General features: G+C 42.0%; 1 long non-coding RNA gene across 1 annotated transcript in view; it reads left to right on the forward strand.

Moving 5' to 3' along the window:
* Positions 1–16122: 16122 nt before the first annotated feature.
* LOC104003829 (uncharacterized) overlaps positions 16123–17728 on the forward strand; it is a 29303-nt gene continuing 27697 nt past the window's right edge. Inside the window, exon 1 of the long non-coding RNA XR_001713951.4 lies at positions 16123–16227. This is a non-coding gene — a long non-coding RNA (uncharacterized LOC104003829). The remainder of the gene's footprint in view (positions 16228–17728) is intronic.

Genomic DNA, 17728 nt, shown 5'->3' on the forward strand with positions numbered 1-17728 from the left:
TAGTTCCTGCTCTTGAATCTTTCCAATGCATTCCACAAGAGAGATTTTTCAGTTTGTGTGTGAGTTTTTAAAATTAGATGTATTTTCTAAAATAAAACCCACGAATTCAGGTTCCGGGTCGGGGGGAGGGGAAGCCATCTGGGTGCACAGAAAAATAAGGCCAATCTTCTGTTGGCAAGTATGGTTGACCCTCTAACAATATGTGGGTTAGGGCCACTGATCCCCTGCCCGGTCAAAAATCTGCACTTAACTGTTGGCTCCCCAAAACTTAACTACCAATAGCCTACTACTGATTGGAAGCCTTACTGATAACATAAGCAGTTGATTAACATGTATTTTGTATGTTATGTTCATTATATACTGTATTGTTTCAATAAAGCAAGCTAGATAAAAGGAAATCATAATGAAGGGAAAGTATATTTGCTATTCATTAAATAGAAGTGGATCAACATAAAGGTCTTTATCGTCAATGTCTTCATGTTGAGTAGGTTGACGAGGAGGAGGAAGAGGAGAGGTTGGTCTTGCTGTCTCAGCAGTGGCAGAGGTGGAAGAAAATCCACATATTAGTGGACTTATGCAGATCTAACCTATGTTGTTCAAGGGTCAACTGTACAGATAAAGTCATTTCACTTGTTTCCAGCAGGGATCATTCTGTTTTGGAGATGCTCACATCCTCATTGATCAAGAGCCCAGGATATACTTTGAATCCTCATATTTGCAAAGACTTTGCATAGGATTTCAGAAACCCACAGGTCCTAGGATTGCAGTGTGTAACAGGATAACCACTAATGGCATGTAGCTATTTAGATTTAAGTGACTTAAGTGAATTAACATTAAATAAAATAAAATAAAAAAATCCAGTTCCTTATTCACCACTAGCCACCATGTTTTCAGTGTTCAATAGCAGCTAGCCAGCTATTGGACTGTGCAGATTATAGCACATTTCCATGACTGCAGAATGTTCCGTTGGACAGAACTGCTTCATGACCTGGAGTATGAAGGTGAACCCCAGACGCCAGGTGAGTGATGTCTGGGTCTGAGAATGTTTAAAGCTCTTCCAACATGCTCAAGCTTCCTATCTCTAACCTGAGTTTCAGCAAACCAAAACAGATCATGCGCAATAGCCCAATTAATGAAGGGAAAGACAGAATTTCCCCGTCATTGGCCACATGACATCTCCTCATGCTACACCTACAATCTTTGTATTTTACGGGTTTCTATCCATATGCAAGACAGATATTACGGCAAGACATTGGGGACAGAACAACCTCCAGAGGTCTCCTGTCTCTACTCCTCCTGTCAATGTTTGTTTTGTATTTTTACACTGCCGTGCTCTGTTTCTGGTTTTAAGAGTTCAGATAGAGGCTAGGCGCTGTGGCTCATACCTATAATCCCAGCACTTTGGGGGGTCGAGGCGGGCAGATTGCTTGAGCCCAGGAGTTGGAAACCAGCCTGGACAACGTGACAAAACCCTATCTCTACAAAAAATACAAAAATTAGCCAGACATGGTGGTGCGTGCCTATAGTCCCAGCTACTCAGGAAGCTAAGGCGGGAGGGTCACCTGAGCCTGGGGAAGTCGAGGCTGCAACAAGCCAAGATCATGCCACTACACTCCAGCCTGGGCCACATAGTGAGACTGTCTCAAAAAAAATTAAATCAAATTAAATTAAAAATATTTTAAAAGGGTTCAGATAGATAATTCTTGAAGCTGTTAATACTGGAGGTGAATTCCTGGGTACTAAAGGTCAATGCCTCTGAGCTATGTCAGCTTAAGTGTGTGGTTTTACCTGGTTAAGCCTCAGCTTCTGCACCCCTTTATCTCCCCGAAAAAAATGGGGATGAAGATAAAAACACTTCCTGGGGTTGTTGTAAATAGCAAGTATCTAATAGAGCTTTCAGAACACAGCAAGTGCTCAGTAAAAGTTTGATGACACTTTGTAAATACACTTGGTTTTCTCTATAGGACCTCAAAAACATCCCTGCCAGATTCCTCTTTTTTAAAGAAGAGGAATTTTTCTTTAAAAAAAAAAAAAAAAACTCTTATTTTTCTTTTTTTAAAAAAACTCTTATTTTCAGTACACATGAAGGTTTGCTACATAGGTAGACAGATGTCCATGGGTGATTCTTGTACAGATTATTTCATCACCCAGGTATTAAACTCAGCACCCAATAATTATATTTTCTGCTCCTCTCCCTCCTCCCACCCTCCCCCTTCAAGCAGACCCCGGTGTCTGTTGTTTCCTTCTTTGTGTTTATAAGTTCTCATCATTTAGCCCCCATTTATAAGTGAGAGCATGCGGTATTTGGTTTTCCATTTCTGTGTTAGTTTGCCAAGGATAATGGCCTCCCGCTGGATCCATGTTCCTGCAAAAGACATGAACTCATTCCTTTTTGTGGCTGCACAGTATTCTTTTTCTTTATCCAATCTGTCATTGATGGGCATTTAGGTTGATTCCATGTCTTTGCTATTGTGAAGTGTTGCAATGAACATTTGCATGTATGTATCTTTATGGTAGAATGATTTTAATTCCTCTGCGTATATACACAGTAATGGGATTCCTGGGTCAAATAGTAATTCTGCTTTTAGTTCTATTTATTTATTTATTTATTTATTTATTTGAGACGGAGTCTCACTCTGCCCAGGCTGGAGCGTAGTGGCACGATCTAAGCTCACTACAACCTCTGCCTTGCGGGTTCAAACAACTCTCACGCCTCAGCCTCCTGAGAAGCTAGGATTACAGGCACCCGCCACCACGACCAGCTAATTTTTGTATTTTTTGAGTAGAGACGGGATTTTGCCATGTTGACAAAGCTGGTCTCGAACTCGTGACCTCAAGTGATCAACCCTCCTCGGCCTCCCAAAGTGCTGGGATTACAGGCAGGAACCACCACGCCCAGCCTGCTTTTAACTCTTGAGGAATCACCACACTGCTCTCCACAATGGTTGAACTGATTTACAGTCCCACCAACAGTGTGTAAGTGTTTTGAGAAGAGGAATTTTTCATCAAGAGTCTGATCTGGGTTTTTATTCAATGTTCTGCTTTCCCATTCTTTGCTGATGGATGTGAGCTACAGCCAGCTAAAGGTTGTCAGGTAAAAAGAAAAGCATTGCCATTGCATTCGCAGAATTTTAAAGGATGCTCGTCACTGAGAGACAAGGTAGAAGGATGACATCACACATGAATGCAGTTTTGCAACCTGACCCTCGGTCTTGGAAGCTGCAATTGTTGCAAGTCCCATGTGGGTAGACTAGGAGATAACAGGGCAGCCAGTTAGTTGTGCAGCATGTCAGCCATGGCTGGTGCTACGAGGGAATACAATTTAAAATGTCATTTCTTAAATTCTGTTTGTTAGGAACCTGGAAGGGCTCAATTGACACTGTGTCTTAATGGGCATGGATTCTCTTTCATTATAAGAGTATTTTGGCCCGGCACGGTGGCTCACGCCTGTAATCCCAACCCTTTGGGAGGCTGAGGTGGGCGAATCACTTGAGGCCAGGAGTTCAACACTAGCCTGGCCAACATGGTGAAACCCCGTCTCTACTAAAAATACAAAAATCAGCCAGGAGTGGTGGCATGCGCCTGTAAGCCCAGCTACTCAGGAGGCTGAGGCAAGAGAATTGCTTGAATCTGGGAGGCGGAGGTTGCAGTGAGCTGACATCATGCCACTATACTCCAGCCTGGGCAATAGAGCAAGGCCCTGTCTCAAAAAAAAAAAAAAAGTATTTGTAACAGCACAACAAAGATCTCATGAAGCCACCATGATAATAATTGTTTGAAAAGAAAGGAATTCACCATATTCCTATTTTAAAGGAATACTTTGACTCTGTTTCTTGAGAAAAAAACAACAGAATTAAAAATAGCACATCATAAGGTTAAAACATCACAATACTTTTCTTGGATGGCTGGAAAAATAGATTGCTAAACAAACAAGTTCAAAAATTGTCATTTTGTCCCATGACTGGGTATCGACCCAAAGAGAAAGAAATCATTCTATCAAAAAATTACCTGCACTCCTATGTTTATCACAGCACTGTGATTCACAATTGCAAAGATGTGGAATCAACCTCAGTGTCCATCATTTAATGATTAGATAAAGAAAATTACTCAGCCATACAAAGAGAAGAATGAAATCTTGTCATCTGCAGCAACATGGATGGAGCAGGAGGCTGTTATCCTTAGTAAATGACTCCGAAACAAAGAGTCAAATATTGCACGTTCTCACTGATAAGTAGGAGATAAACAACTTGTACACATGGACATAGAGTGTGGAATCATAGACTTTGGAGCCTGGGAAGGATGGGAGGGTCAGGGGTGAGGGATGAGAAATTACTTATAGGTACAGTGTGCATTATTTGGGTGCTAGATACACTAACGGCCCACACTTTACCACTATATAATATACCCATGCAACACGATGATCCACTTCTATTTAATGAATAGCAAATATACTTTCCCTTCGTTATGATTTCCTTTTATCTAGCTTGTTTTATTGAAAGAACACAGTATATAATGAACATAACATACAAAATACATGTCAATCAACTGCTTATGCTATCAGTAAGGCTTCCAATCAGTAGTAGGCTATTGGTAGTTAAGTTTTGGGGAGCCAACAGTTATGTGCAGATTTTTGCACTTGTACCTCCTACATTTATATGAATTTTTTAGAAAATTGTTATTTTAATAGATTTGGTTAACAAGAAAAGCACACTAAGCAGATTTAAGTTTTCATGTATGCTTGTATTTACATATTCAATGCACAATTTATACATATTTAAGACATTATATGCTTTATAAATTATAACACATGCAATTTAATATACTTTTTTTTTGAGACAGAGTCTTGCTCTGTTACCCAGGCTAGAGTGCAGTGGCGTGATTACTGTTCACTGCAGCCTTGATGTCCCAGGCTCAAGCAATCCTTCCACCTCACCCTGTTGAGTAGCTGGGACCACAAGTCCACGTGCCACCACACCCGGCGAATGTTTTTTGTATTTTTAGTAGAGACGGGGTTTCATCATGTTGCCCATGTTGGTCTTGAACTCCTGAGCTCAAGCAATCCGCCTGTCTCAACCTCCCAAAGTGATGGGATTACAGGTGTGAGCCACCGCCTATAGGCCAGGCACTGTGGCTCATGCCTGTAATCCCAGCACTTTGGGAGGCAGAGGCGGGTGGATAACTTGAGGTCAGGAGTTCGAGACAAGCCTGGCCAACATGGCAAAACCCTGTCTCTACCAAAAATATAAAAAATTATTCAAGTATGGTGGCGCACACCTATAATCCCAGCTACTCAGGAGGCTGAGGAATGAAAATGGCTTGAACCCAGGAGGCGGAGGTTGCAGTGAGCCAAGGTCGTGCCACTGCACTCCAGCCTGGGCAACAGAGCGAGACTCCATCTCAAAAAAAAAAAAAAAAAAAAAAAGAAAAAAGAAATAATTTTATATATTTAATCTACACTTAACATTTTAAATTTAGATTTTTAGTAAAGCATTACAATTCAAAGAGAAAAGAGTACTTTATTTTTTTTTAAATCTGCTCTTAGCAGAAGTCAAAAGCAACAAGAAACGATGAAAATGCTCTTTCCCCATCTTGGCACTGACGTTGGACTTTATGAACAACTGCTAAGAGAATCATTTTAACAGAATATTTCCGCTGAAATGTCAGCATTCTTTGGTCTTATAATTTGTGTGACGAGATATATATTATAAACACAGCATCCTGCATTTCAGAAAAATCACAAAGTAGCTTCAGACGGTGTCCATGGGGAGAAATGGGGAGCTCCAGGGAGCCCAGGTGGAAATGAGGTGGGTGTTGTTTTGTGAAGGAGATGAGTTTAAACTCATCATTCACAAGCTTTCATGTCTGAATGTAGAAGTTACAAAGTGATATTGTTTTTATCCACACACATTACAAATTCAAGGAAGCCCTGGCTTTTTGGTAAGAATGTAAGAGGTACAAGTGCAGTTTTCTTGCATGGGTATATTTATTGCACAGTAGAGAAATCCGGGCTTTTAGTAAACCCACCAACTGAATAGTTAACATTGTACCCATTAAGTGATTTCTCATCCCTCACCCCCCCCACCCTCCCACCCTTCTGAGTCTTCATTGTCTATTATTCCATTCTCTGCGTTTGTGTGTGCCCCATTATTCAGCTCGCACTTATAAGTGAGAACATGTGGTGTTTGACCTTCTGAATTGTTTCACTTAAGATAATGGCCTCCAGTTCCATCTACGTTGCTGCAAAAGACATGATTTCCTTCTTTCTTCTGTATGGAAAGAATGTGTTATGTATTAAATTGCATGTGTTATAATTTATAAACCACATATAAATTGCCTTAAGTATGTATAAATTATGCATTGAATATGTAAATATAAGCATACACTAAACCTTAAATCTCTTCAGTGTGTCCTTTATGTTAACCAAATCTATTAAAATAACAATTTTTAGGCCAGGCGCAGTGGCTCACGCCTGTAATCCCAGCACTTTGGGAGGCTGAGATGGGTGGATCACCAGAGGTCAGGAGTTCGACACCAGCCTGGCCAACATGGTAAAACCCTGTCTCTACTAAAAATATAAAAATTAGCTGGGCATGGTGGCGGCGCCTGTAATCTCGGCTGCTTGGGAGGCTGAGGCAGGAGAATCACTTGAACCTGGGAGGCAGAGGTTGCAGTGAGTCAAGATCGCACCACTGCACTCCAGCCTGGGTGACAAGAGTGAAACTCCATCTCAAAAAAAAAAAAAAGAGATTAAATTAAATTTTAGCTGGGCGCAGTGGCTCACATCTGTAATCCCAGCACTTTGAGAGGCCGAGGCAGGCAGATCACTGAGGTCAGGAATTCGAGACCAGAGACACATGGTAAAACCCCGTCTCTACTAAATATACCAAAATTAGCCAGGCGTGGTGGTATACACCTGTAATCCCAGCTACTTGGGAGGCTGAGGCATGAGAATCATTTAAACCCGAGAGGCAGAGCATACAGTTAGCCAAGTTTGCACCACTGCTCCCCAGCCTGGGTGACAGAGCAAGACTCAGTCTCAAGAAAAGAAAATTATATAAATTTAGGAAGTACAAGTGCAGTGATGTTGCATGGGCATGTTGCATAGTGGTGGAGGAGGACTTTTAGTGCATCGATCACCTGAATAATCTACATTGCACCTATAAGTAATTTCTCATCCCTCACACACAACCCTCCCATCTTTCCCGGTCTCCAGTGTCTATTATCCCACACTCTATGTCCATGTGTACACATTGTTTATCTCCTACTTATAAGTGACAACATGCAGTATTTGACATTTTGTTTCTGAGTCATTTCACTAAGGATAACGCTCATCATTCCATCCATGTTACTTCAAAAGACATGACTTCATTCTTCCTATGGCTGAAGAGTAGTTCATTGTGTATTATATATATCCCACAGTTTCTTTCTCTTCTCATCCACTGATGGACACTTAGGTTGGTTCCATGAATTTGCTATTGTGAATGGTGCTGTGATAAACACACATGTGCAGGTATTTTTTGGTATGATTTTTTCCCCTTTGGGTAGTGGGATTGCTGGATCAAATGGTACTTCTATGTTTAGTTCTTTGAGATGGCTCCATACTATTTTTTGTAGAGGTTGTACTAATTTACATTCCTACCGGCAGCATATAAGCTGACGTTCCTCCAGGGTGTGTGTTTTTATAAGCTAGAAAGGTAATTGTGTGTTTGCTGAAAGGCCTCCCCAGGAGAAATGGGCTTCCAACATCCACGGAAGCAGTAGGGTTTGTGTCTACACAAAAGTCAACGAGCCCTCTCTGGTGCTGCAGCTTGGACAGATTTAGGCATGAAGGGGCTGCCGTAATTTCCTCCAAGGTCAGAGTGTGAGTTGGAACAGAGTCAAGAATTTTCAGGGGGGAAGAATCATAAATCAACCCAGGTAATGGCTTTTGTCTTTCCACATAAATGGAAGGCAAACCCAGCACTCATGATAAGCACTGTGTGGTTAGGGGACCCTCAGAGATGAGAAAAGCCAGAAGACTGGGTTCTCTTCTGTCAATCCGAGTGAGTTTTCTTCATCTGTCTAAGGCTGGAGGCGTGTCTAAGCCCACAAGGATGAAGCCAACGTCAAGACTCAGGAAAAGAGTGAACCCAAATCGATCATGAATGTTTGCAAGTCAAGAGATCCTGGCTCTAAAACGAGTTTTTTTAGTTACCTCAAAGACTGTGGGCATCAGATAAGCTCAGTATTGGGCAAATCATTATAAACATTTCTGGTACAGAAATCTAAGGAGCTAAAGTAGGTCATACCTTTATAGATATCTTGTTCCAAAATCACTTTATAGGGCCTGAATTAAGCTTGCTAGGAGGTCCCTATAATAGGCATGCAGTCCTGTGAATTTCCATCTCTGTTTTTCTCTTATGTTTTGCTGTGCGATCTTTGCTAAGTTTCTGTGCCTTCATTCTCTGTGTGTGTGTATGTGTGTGCATGTGTGAAATAGTTGTTCAATTTCATTTACTTCACAGAACTTTGTGGAAGGTTAATGAAACAAGTTGAAAAGCATCTGCTAAAATTCTGAAACAATGAGTTTTAAATGAGTGGATCACTCTTACTATTTTGTTACAAATCTGCTAAGATGTGGGTCTACTGTGATAAAGTAAGAAGAGCTGGGACTCCATGAGCAATAATGTATACAATAAAATGTGTTTAGCAGATTAACTGTAGTGAATTTGGGATTGGCTGCTTGACCCAGGGAAGGAAAAGATACAGGTATCCCTCCTGCTGTCTTATGGGATGGGAAGGGACTATCTCATGGTAGGCCATAAATAACTATATAATGGAGGATCAATTTTACCAGGGCAGTTTTAGGGATTGGAAAGCTGCTGCTATAGAGAAATGGAAAGAAATGGAGGATGGAGAGATAGAAGGAATTAGAGGATTTTTTAAATCAGTACATTAAAGACCTTACAATGTGAAAAGGAAATGCTTTGTTCCTGAATCCAAGTGCCTATGTCAGTTATATAAGGAAACTGAGGCATCATTTTACTCTGTTACATTAGGTCTCTGAAACTGCTGAGTCTTCAGCTGAGATAGTTCTGAGTCCAAGTCACCATTTGCCAATGTTGATGATGATTGTGATGGTGATGATGATGATGCTGGTGATGGTGATAATGGTGGTGGTGGTGGTGATGCTACTGATGATGATGGTGGTGGTTATGGTGATGATGCTGATGATAGTCATAGTGATGGTGGTGATGATGATGATGGTGATGATAGTGCTGGTGGTGATGGTGATGATGGTGATAATGATGGTGGTGATGGTGATGATGATGGTGATGATAGTGCTGGTGGTGATGGTGATGATGATGATGTTGATGACAGTGATGATGATGATGGTGATGACGATGATGTTGATGACAGTGATGATGATGATGGTGATGATGATGATGGTGATAACGGTGGTGATGATGATGATGGTGGTAGTGATGATGATGGTGGTGATGATGATGGTGATGATGATGATGGTGGTGGTGATGGTGGTGATGATAGTAATGGTGATGATGGTGGTGATGGTGATGATGGTGATGATGATGGTGATGATGGTAATGGTGGTGGTGATAATGATGATGGTGATAGTAATGATAATGATGATAATGTGATAATTATGGTGGTGATAATGATGGTGATGATGGTGATGGTGATGATGGTGAGTTATGATGGTGATGGCAATGGTGATGGTGGCCATGATGATGATAATGATGATTGGTAGGGTCGGCTTGTCACTTGTTTAGTTTCCACGTCTGAAAAAGGGAGTCTGGATCTGATTCTTCTAATGATTGGCCTCCCATCCTCCTGTCTTGCTCATCTTCAGGGTCCCTGGAGAATCATTCTGCCCCAGTGGCCACTGCTTGACAGATTCCACATGGGCCAGGCTTGTTTTAATGCCAAGGCCTGAAGGAAATCAAAATATTTTACACCAAAATATACTTCTTTGACATATTTTGGGATGGCAGTCAGAGGGACAGCAAACAGAAGCAGCCCTGCAAAGCCGTATTTAGTGGGGAGATTTGCACCTGTAGAGAATCAGCATTGATGTAAACAGGCCTTTTCTGAGGACTTACCTTGTCTGGGCCTGAAAAAGATGAACTGAGACTCTAATACTCTCAAGTCGCAATGAAACATTTGCCATTTATTCTCTCTTGGGGCTGTTACCTGTGATTTTTTCATCTACATAACATGACCCTCTTTGCTAGCCAGACCTCCTCTTCTCCCTCTCCCATAACCTACCTGGCCATCATAACCTGATTCACCACTATAACCGGTTTTTGACCATGATCTGAGTCCCCCTTCTTTCTGTAACCTCAAGATGGTGTGTAAGCTTCTACACTTCATTGGGAAATTGGGGTCATCACTCTGTGATTCTCCTCCATGTGTCCATGTGTAAGTTAATATATTTGTATGCCTTTGCTCCTATTCATCCACCCTTTGTTGATTTTTCAGTGAAACTTCAGAGGGCAAAGGAGACTTTTTCCCTTGGCCCCTACAGGCCCCAGCCAGGGAGAGGCCCTGGGCTCTTCCCAATGCCTCCTGACTCAGATGTAGCACCAAGCCTTGGATCGTGAATCTTATTTTCCCAATGGTTCCTGGAGGAACCTGGGGATGCTACTCAAAGGATGGACTTAACTGGCCATAGGGCAACCTTTGGCCAAATGGCTCAGGAGATGGAAGGAAATTGGTGGGAAAAACTCTACTTTCCACCCCCATTTGTTGGAACATCACAGGTGCACCGTGATTCCAAAGGGTCTTCTCAAGAGACAACACAGTCAGCTGAATTATCTACAAAGCCAGGGACAGATCAGGGCACCCTCCCTCCCACTGGCTTTCTTGCCTTCTTTCCCAGCACTTTCCCCTCTTCCTTTATTCCTGTTTCCCTGAGATCAAAATCTCCACCACTTCCCCAAGGGCACTGTTTTCTAGAGAGGCCAGGCAGTGGCACAAATGAATAGTGGCCACTATCATAGGTCATAAGGATTAATTGAGATAATATACACATAGTGCTTCTCACTATGTCTAATCCATTGTAGGTTCTCCGGATCTTCGAGGCCATCAGAAGGATCTAGAATCTGTGTCTGGGAATCGTTTTGGCTTTTGCGAGTTGTTTTCCATAATCTTATTATGTTCTAACAGCAGCAAACAGTTAATAGAGCTGACCACTGAGGGAAGGTTGTTACAGGAACCACCTTGAACAGACAAAAATGATCTCCTGAGAATTCTATTCTAGCTACCTGAACAAGATGCACCAGGTAGGAAAAAAGATATGCAGGGAGGTACCTGAGGTGTTCAAGTGCATCCATGTTCAACTTGATGGTTTGATAATTTTAGCTCAGACCAACACAGGTCATAGGGTATCCATGAACATTATCCTGGAAGGAACTTGAAAACAGAAGGGCTGTGACTAGCATACTTTTTTAAGCTATTTGAAAGAGCTGATGGTAAACCATGTAGGTCTTGGCCAATAGACCAGGGTGGACAAAACCTCTTTATAGACAACGAGGCTCATGGTTCAGCACAAGGACTCCATGAGTCATTACAGAAGAGAAATTGGATGACACTGAAATAGTCTATTGATAGTAGCTGGGAGGGTCCCCACCACAGCATACGAAATGCTGTGGGCTTCACTCCCACTCACTTCCAGGAATGTGTCTACTCTTGGAAGAGAGAAAAGAATAAAAGCCAGGAAGAGGAAGGAGGCCATATTTCATGTCCTGGAATCACTCAACACTGTGAACATTAATCCATGAAGTAAAACAAAACAGTACAAAAGATGACCATATTCCTGTAGTTTAAAAATGTGTCTGAGCCATTGAGTAAATGCTTTTGATCAAAATTTTAGTCATTTGCCAATTGCTGACTAATCTGATGAAAATGAAGCATTCTGAAGGAAAATGCGTAATCTAAAAACCAGTAGTATTGAAAAGAATCAAGACTATTCTTACCTTAATTTTTAAAAAGTATTAAAAATTATTTGAGAGGCGATGGAAAGATGGTCTTTGTATATTTATCTTGAAACTGCTACATTTGCAAACAAATCCTTTAGGCTCAAGGAAATAATAATAAAGCATTAAAAGCAATTCAATACCAGTCCCAAATTCAACTCACTTTAAGAGATATCAGTTAGGAATACAAATGCATCTGTTGTAGGAAAATTAATTCAGCACCATTTGCTTAGCAAAAGATGTGATTGGCCCTAAACTGAAATTATTTTTTAAAAATGTATTTTAAGACACAAATCTCTTTAAGTGCTTTGATGAATAAGAAATTTCGCAAAAGAATTGTGATATGGTTTGGCTGTGTCTCCACCCAAATCTCATCTTGAATTGTAGCTCCTACAATTCCCACGTGCCGTGGAAGGGACCCGGTGGGAAGTAACTGGATCATAGGCACGGGTCCTTCCCATGCTGCTCTCATGATAGTGAATAAGCCTCACAAGATCTGATGGGTTTATAAAGAGGAGTTCCCCAGCACAAGTCCTCTCTCTTTTGCCCATCACCATGTAAGAAGTCCCTTTGCTCTTCCTTCATTTTCTGCCATGATTGTGAGGCCTCCTCAGCCATGTGAAACTGTAAGTCCATTGGACATCTTTTTTCTTTATAAATTACCCACTCTTGGGTATGCCTTTATTAGCAGCATGAGAACGGACTAATACAAAATCATTCTACTCTAGGCTAAAGCTTCAATAATTGTTTAAGTCTAACATGAGAAGGCAGGACCAACAAGCCAAGTGATTTAGGAGAGGTCCACATTCTTCTTTCCATTTGGAGAGAAATGTAGTAATAACCACCACAAGCGAGTGCTGGGCATGGGTCAGGCTGGGGTTAATTGCATCACAGCAAGTATCACTTATTCTCATAGCCATTGGCAAGATGGGTATAGAGTTCCTGCTTTTCAGTTGATAAAACTTAACCATGAGTGGGATACGTAAGTGTTCAAGATATGTGGCATCTCATAAGAAGACAATGTATGCAAATGCACATAGCAGGGAAAGATTCTATTCTCCCGGAATCTGAAAATGTAGTCCCAAGTATCCCCTTGATCCGTGCCAGTGTAGGTATCCTTGAAGTTTCACCTTATCTTTTATTGATACTTATTTTATTTTAGATTCAGGGGGTACATGTGTAAGTTTCTGACCTGGGTATATTGCATGATGCTGAGGTTGGGGCTCCTAATGAACCTGTCATCCAGGTAGTGAGCCTGGTACCCAATAAATACATTTTCAACCCTTCTCCTCCTCTCTCCCTTCCTGCTTTTGGAATCCCCAAGGAGATTCTCGCCAAGGAGAGAGGACTTAGGAGGAACCAGTGCTTCCCACACCTTCATCTCAGATTTCCAGCCTCCAGGACAGTGGGGAAATAAATTTCTGTTGTTCAAGCCACCCAGTCTGTGGCTCTTTGTCATGGCAGCGCTAGGAGATGAATACAGCCCCCTTATAAACAGCAACTTCCTGTGTATCCTGCTTAAATTTCCACCAACCCTGGACACACACACACACACCCCCCTAATGGAAGGGGCTATTAATGCATTTTTGGCTCAATATTTAACTTTCAGGACACATATACTTGGCCAACTTCAACACCACCCAGGACTCTTCATTCCTGTGCAACAGGCTATGGTCCCATGATTCTCACCTTCTCCAAATCCCTCTGGGTAGGAAGAATTCTCTCACCATCTTCCACTCAGTTTTCTCCTTGAAGTTTCCAAAATATCCTTGACTTCTTGGCCCTGCTTGTCTCTCAGGGGAGAAAAAGTTGGTCACCGGCAAAGAAAACAGCCTTGGTAGGACTTCCTGACAACGCCTTCAAGTGCGTTTTCGTTCTGCAACTATTCAGTCATCAGCTAACTGCTCCAGACAAAAGGAGGGCACTTTTGAATGAAAATAAGAAATACGTAAGCAATATAAAAGGTATCAGAAAAGTCATGTGGCTGGACACAGTGGCTCACACCTGTAATCCCAGCACTTTGGGAGGCCGAGGCAGGCGGATCACCTGAGGTCAGGAGTTTGAGACCAGCCTGACCAACGTGGTGAAACCCCATCTCTATTAAAAATACAAAAATTGGTCAGGTGTAGTGGTGGGCACCTGTAATCCCAGCTACTCAGGAGGCTGAGGCAGGAGGATTGCTTGAACCCAGGAGGCAGAGGCTGCAGTGAGCTGAAAACATGCCACTGTACTGCAGCCTTGACGACAGAGTGGGACTCCATCTCAAAAAAAAAATAAAAAGGAAGAAGAAAAGAAAAGTAATGTATCTTCTCCCTGGGGGGGAGGGGGGAAATGCATGTATGTGTGTGTGCGTGCGTGTCTGCGCACACGTATTCAGTTAGAAGACAAGCATAGACCCATTGTAGGGGAAGGAGAATACCACTCAAACCTGGGAGGAGTCATCTGTAGTGTAGTGTACTGTGTTACCTTGTGTTATCTTGTACATTGCATTATATTTTGCATGTTATTGTATTGCATTGAATTGTTAAAGCTTAATATTGTCCTTGACATGTGGAAGAAAAAGCAACAGGTGGATTTAACTCTGTCTCTGTCTTTCACTCACACAGGCGCGCACACACACACACACACATACACACGTAATGAACACTCAATTGTTCTATAACACTTGTTTGGAAAACACAAATGGGTTCCAATGCAATTGACATATGAGGGCACACTTGAACATACTGCACATTTTGCACTGGATTTTGCATAACTTTCTCCACACACAAAAAAGTAAGACAACATCAGCAAAACCCACAGGTGAGCAAAGAGAATTGCATTACCAGAAAACTTCACCTGAATAAAGAAAAAGCACACATTTCCACACCTCAAACATATACCCACTTCCTCAGTTTACAGGTGTCTTAGGAGCAGCATGCACCCATTCCTGACCAGGGTGAAAACTGCCCATCCATTTTTAGACAACCTGCCTGTTTTACTGCATTCAGGCTGCTATAACAAAATACCACAGTCTGGGTGGTTTAAACAACAGACGTTTATTGGTCACAGTTCTGCAGGCTGGAAGTTCAAGATCAAGTTGTGGCAGATTCAGTGTCTGGGGAGGACTGGCTTTTTGGTTCATAGATGGTGCTTTCTTGCTGTGTCCCCACATGGTGGAAGGGACAAGGGAGCTCTCTGGGTCTCTTTTATAAGGGCGTTAATCCCATCCATAAGGCTTCACCCTCACGACCTCATCACTTCCCAAAGATCCCACCTCCTAACACCAGAACCTTGGGGGTGAGGGTTTCAATGCAGGAATTTTGGGGGTGATACAAACGTTTAGACCATAGCACTGCCTTCCTCAACTTTACAATATCTCCCAAGTGGCTACCCTTCTGAGGCCCACGTGCACCAGCTAATATCAGGTCTTTTTCTGGGTAAGGTCTGCTGACATATATTGTAAAGTTTACATATGCCTTAACAAATAAGCACATGCAAAACTGTTACCATTTTAACAGTCTTTTATCTCCTTGTTTATTTATTTATTCTTTTTTTCCTTTTTCTTTTTGAGAGAGGGTCTTGCTCTGTCACCCAGACTGAAGTGCAGTGGTGTGATCTCAGCTCACTGCAGCTTCGACCTACTGGGCTCAGGCAATCCTCCCACCTCTGCCTCCTGAGTAGTTGAGACTACAGGTGCGCACCAATATGCCTGGCTAATTTCATGTATTTTTTGTAGAGACAGGGTTTTGCTATGTTGCCCAGGCTGGTCTCAAACTCCTGGGTTCAAGAGATCAACTCGCCTCAGCCTCCCAAAGTGCTGGGATGCCACTGCACCGGACCCTATTTATTCATTTTTAATTGACAAATTGTATATTCTTTGCATCAGTGATAACATCTTTGAGGGCTGCTCCACAGCACGGTTTTTCCATAAGCCCTGTGGTTATTATTGAGTGTTTTTTGCATAGCACAGTGATTTAGGGGAACACATCTGTCCCCTTAATGCAGAATGGACTATAATTAATGAGGGAAGAAAAAGAGTGGGATTGAGTTTCTAGATCCATCTTGAGAGCACGGTGTGTTCAGACCTGCCTTGCAGACGCAGCTGTGGTTCTTCCGTCATGACCTTAACGAGGAAAGAGAACAAGTCCTGACTGAGTTCCCTAGTTCCCTTTCAGATTGTGTGGGCCCTCGAGCTGTTCTCTTCAGAACCAGGGCTGAGTATGTCTAAGAATGTTTGGGAAGATGATTTAAAGCAGGTGCCCTCAATCAGGTATGGTTTATTTATTTTATTTCAATAAGTATTGGTGAGCAGGTGGTGTTTGGTTACATGGATAAGTTCTTTAGTGGTGATTTCTGAGATTTTGGTGCACCCATCACCCGAGCAGTGTCCACTCTACCCAGTGTGCCGTCTTTGATCCCTCACCCCACTCCCACACTTTCCCCTGAGTCACCAAAGTCCATTGTATCATTCCTATGCTTTTGCATTCTCACAGCTTAGCTCCCACTTATGAGCAAGAACATATGATCTTTGGTTTTCCATTCCTGAGTTACTTCACTTAGAATAATGGTCTCCAATTCCATCTAGGTTGCTGCAAATGCCATTATGACTGAGTAGTATTCCATGGTGTCTATCTATCTATCTATCTATCTATCTATCTATATCACATTTTCTTTATCCACCTGTTGATTGATGGGCATTTGGGCTGGTTCCATATTTTTGCAATTGCAAATTATGCTGCTATAAACATGCGTGGGCAAGTCTTTTTCATATAATGCCTTCTTTTCCTCTGGGTAGATACCCAGAAGTGGGATTGCTGGATCAAATGGTATATCTACTTTTAGTTGTTTAAGGAACCTCCACATTGTTTTCCATAGTGGGTGTAGTTCATTTAAAGCTGGTGGGACAAATGAGGTGTGATCTAGTTACAGCATGCGGCGTCAATCAGGTGTCGCTTATTTAGAGCATTGGGGTCAATTAGATGTGGTCTATTTAAAAGAGGTGTGGTTCCAAGAAAATGAGATAAAACAGATGTGGTCAATTTAAAGCAGGTAGGCTTCATCAGTTGTGGCTGATTTACAGCATGTGGGGGTCAATTGGGTGTGGCCTTTAAAGCAGGTGTGTACCAATCAGGCATGGTCTATTTAAAGCAGGTGGAATTGATCAGGTGTGGTTTATTTAGAGCATGTAGAGTCAGTCAGGTATGGATGATTTAAAGCAGGTGGGATAAAGCAGATGTGGTCTGTTTAAAGCAGTGGGATTGATCAGATGTGTCTACATAAAGCAGGCAGGGTCAATCAGGTGTGGTGTATTTAAAGCAGGTGCAATCATTGAGATGTGGTCTATTCAAAGCAGGCAGGGTTGATCAGAGATGGTGTATTTAAAGCAGGTGTGGTTTATGTAGCGTTTATGTAGAGTCAATCAGGTATGGATGGTTTAAAGTAGATGAGATAAAGCAGGCGTGGTCTATTTAAAACAGGTGAGATAAAGCAGGCATGGTCTATTTAAAGCAGTGGGATTGATCAGATGTGTCTGTATAAAGCAGGCAGGATCAATCAGGTATGGCATATTGGTGGAATCACTGAGATGCGGGCTATTCAAAGCAGGCAGGGTCAATCAGGTGCGGTCTATTTAAAGCAGATGGGATTGATCAGGTGTGGTTTATTTAGAGCATGTAGAGTCAATCAAGTGTGGTGTATTTAAAGCAGGTGGGATAAAGCAGGTGTGGTGTACATTAAGCAGGCAGGGTCAATCAGGGATGGTCTATTTAAAG

This window comes from Pan troglodytes, chromosome X (assembly GCF_028858775.2).
Source record: "Pan troglodytes isolate AG18354 chromosome X, NHGRI_mPanTro3-v2.0_pri, whole genome shotgun sequence".
NCBI lineage: Eukaryota > Metazoa > Chordata > Mammalia > Primates > Hominidae > Pan > Pan troglodytes.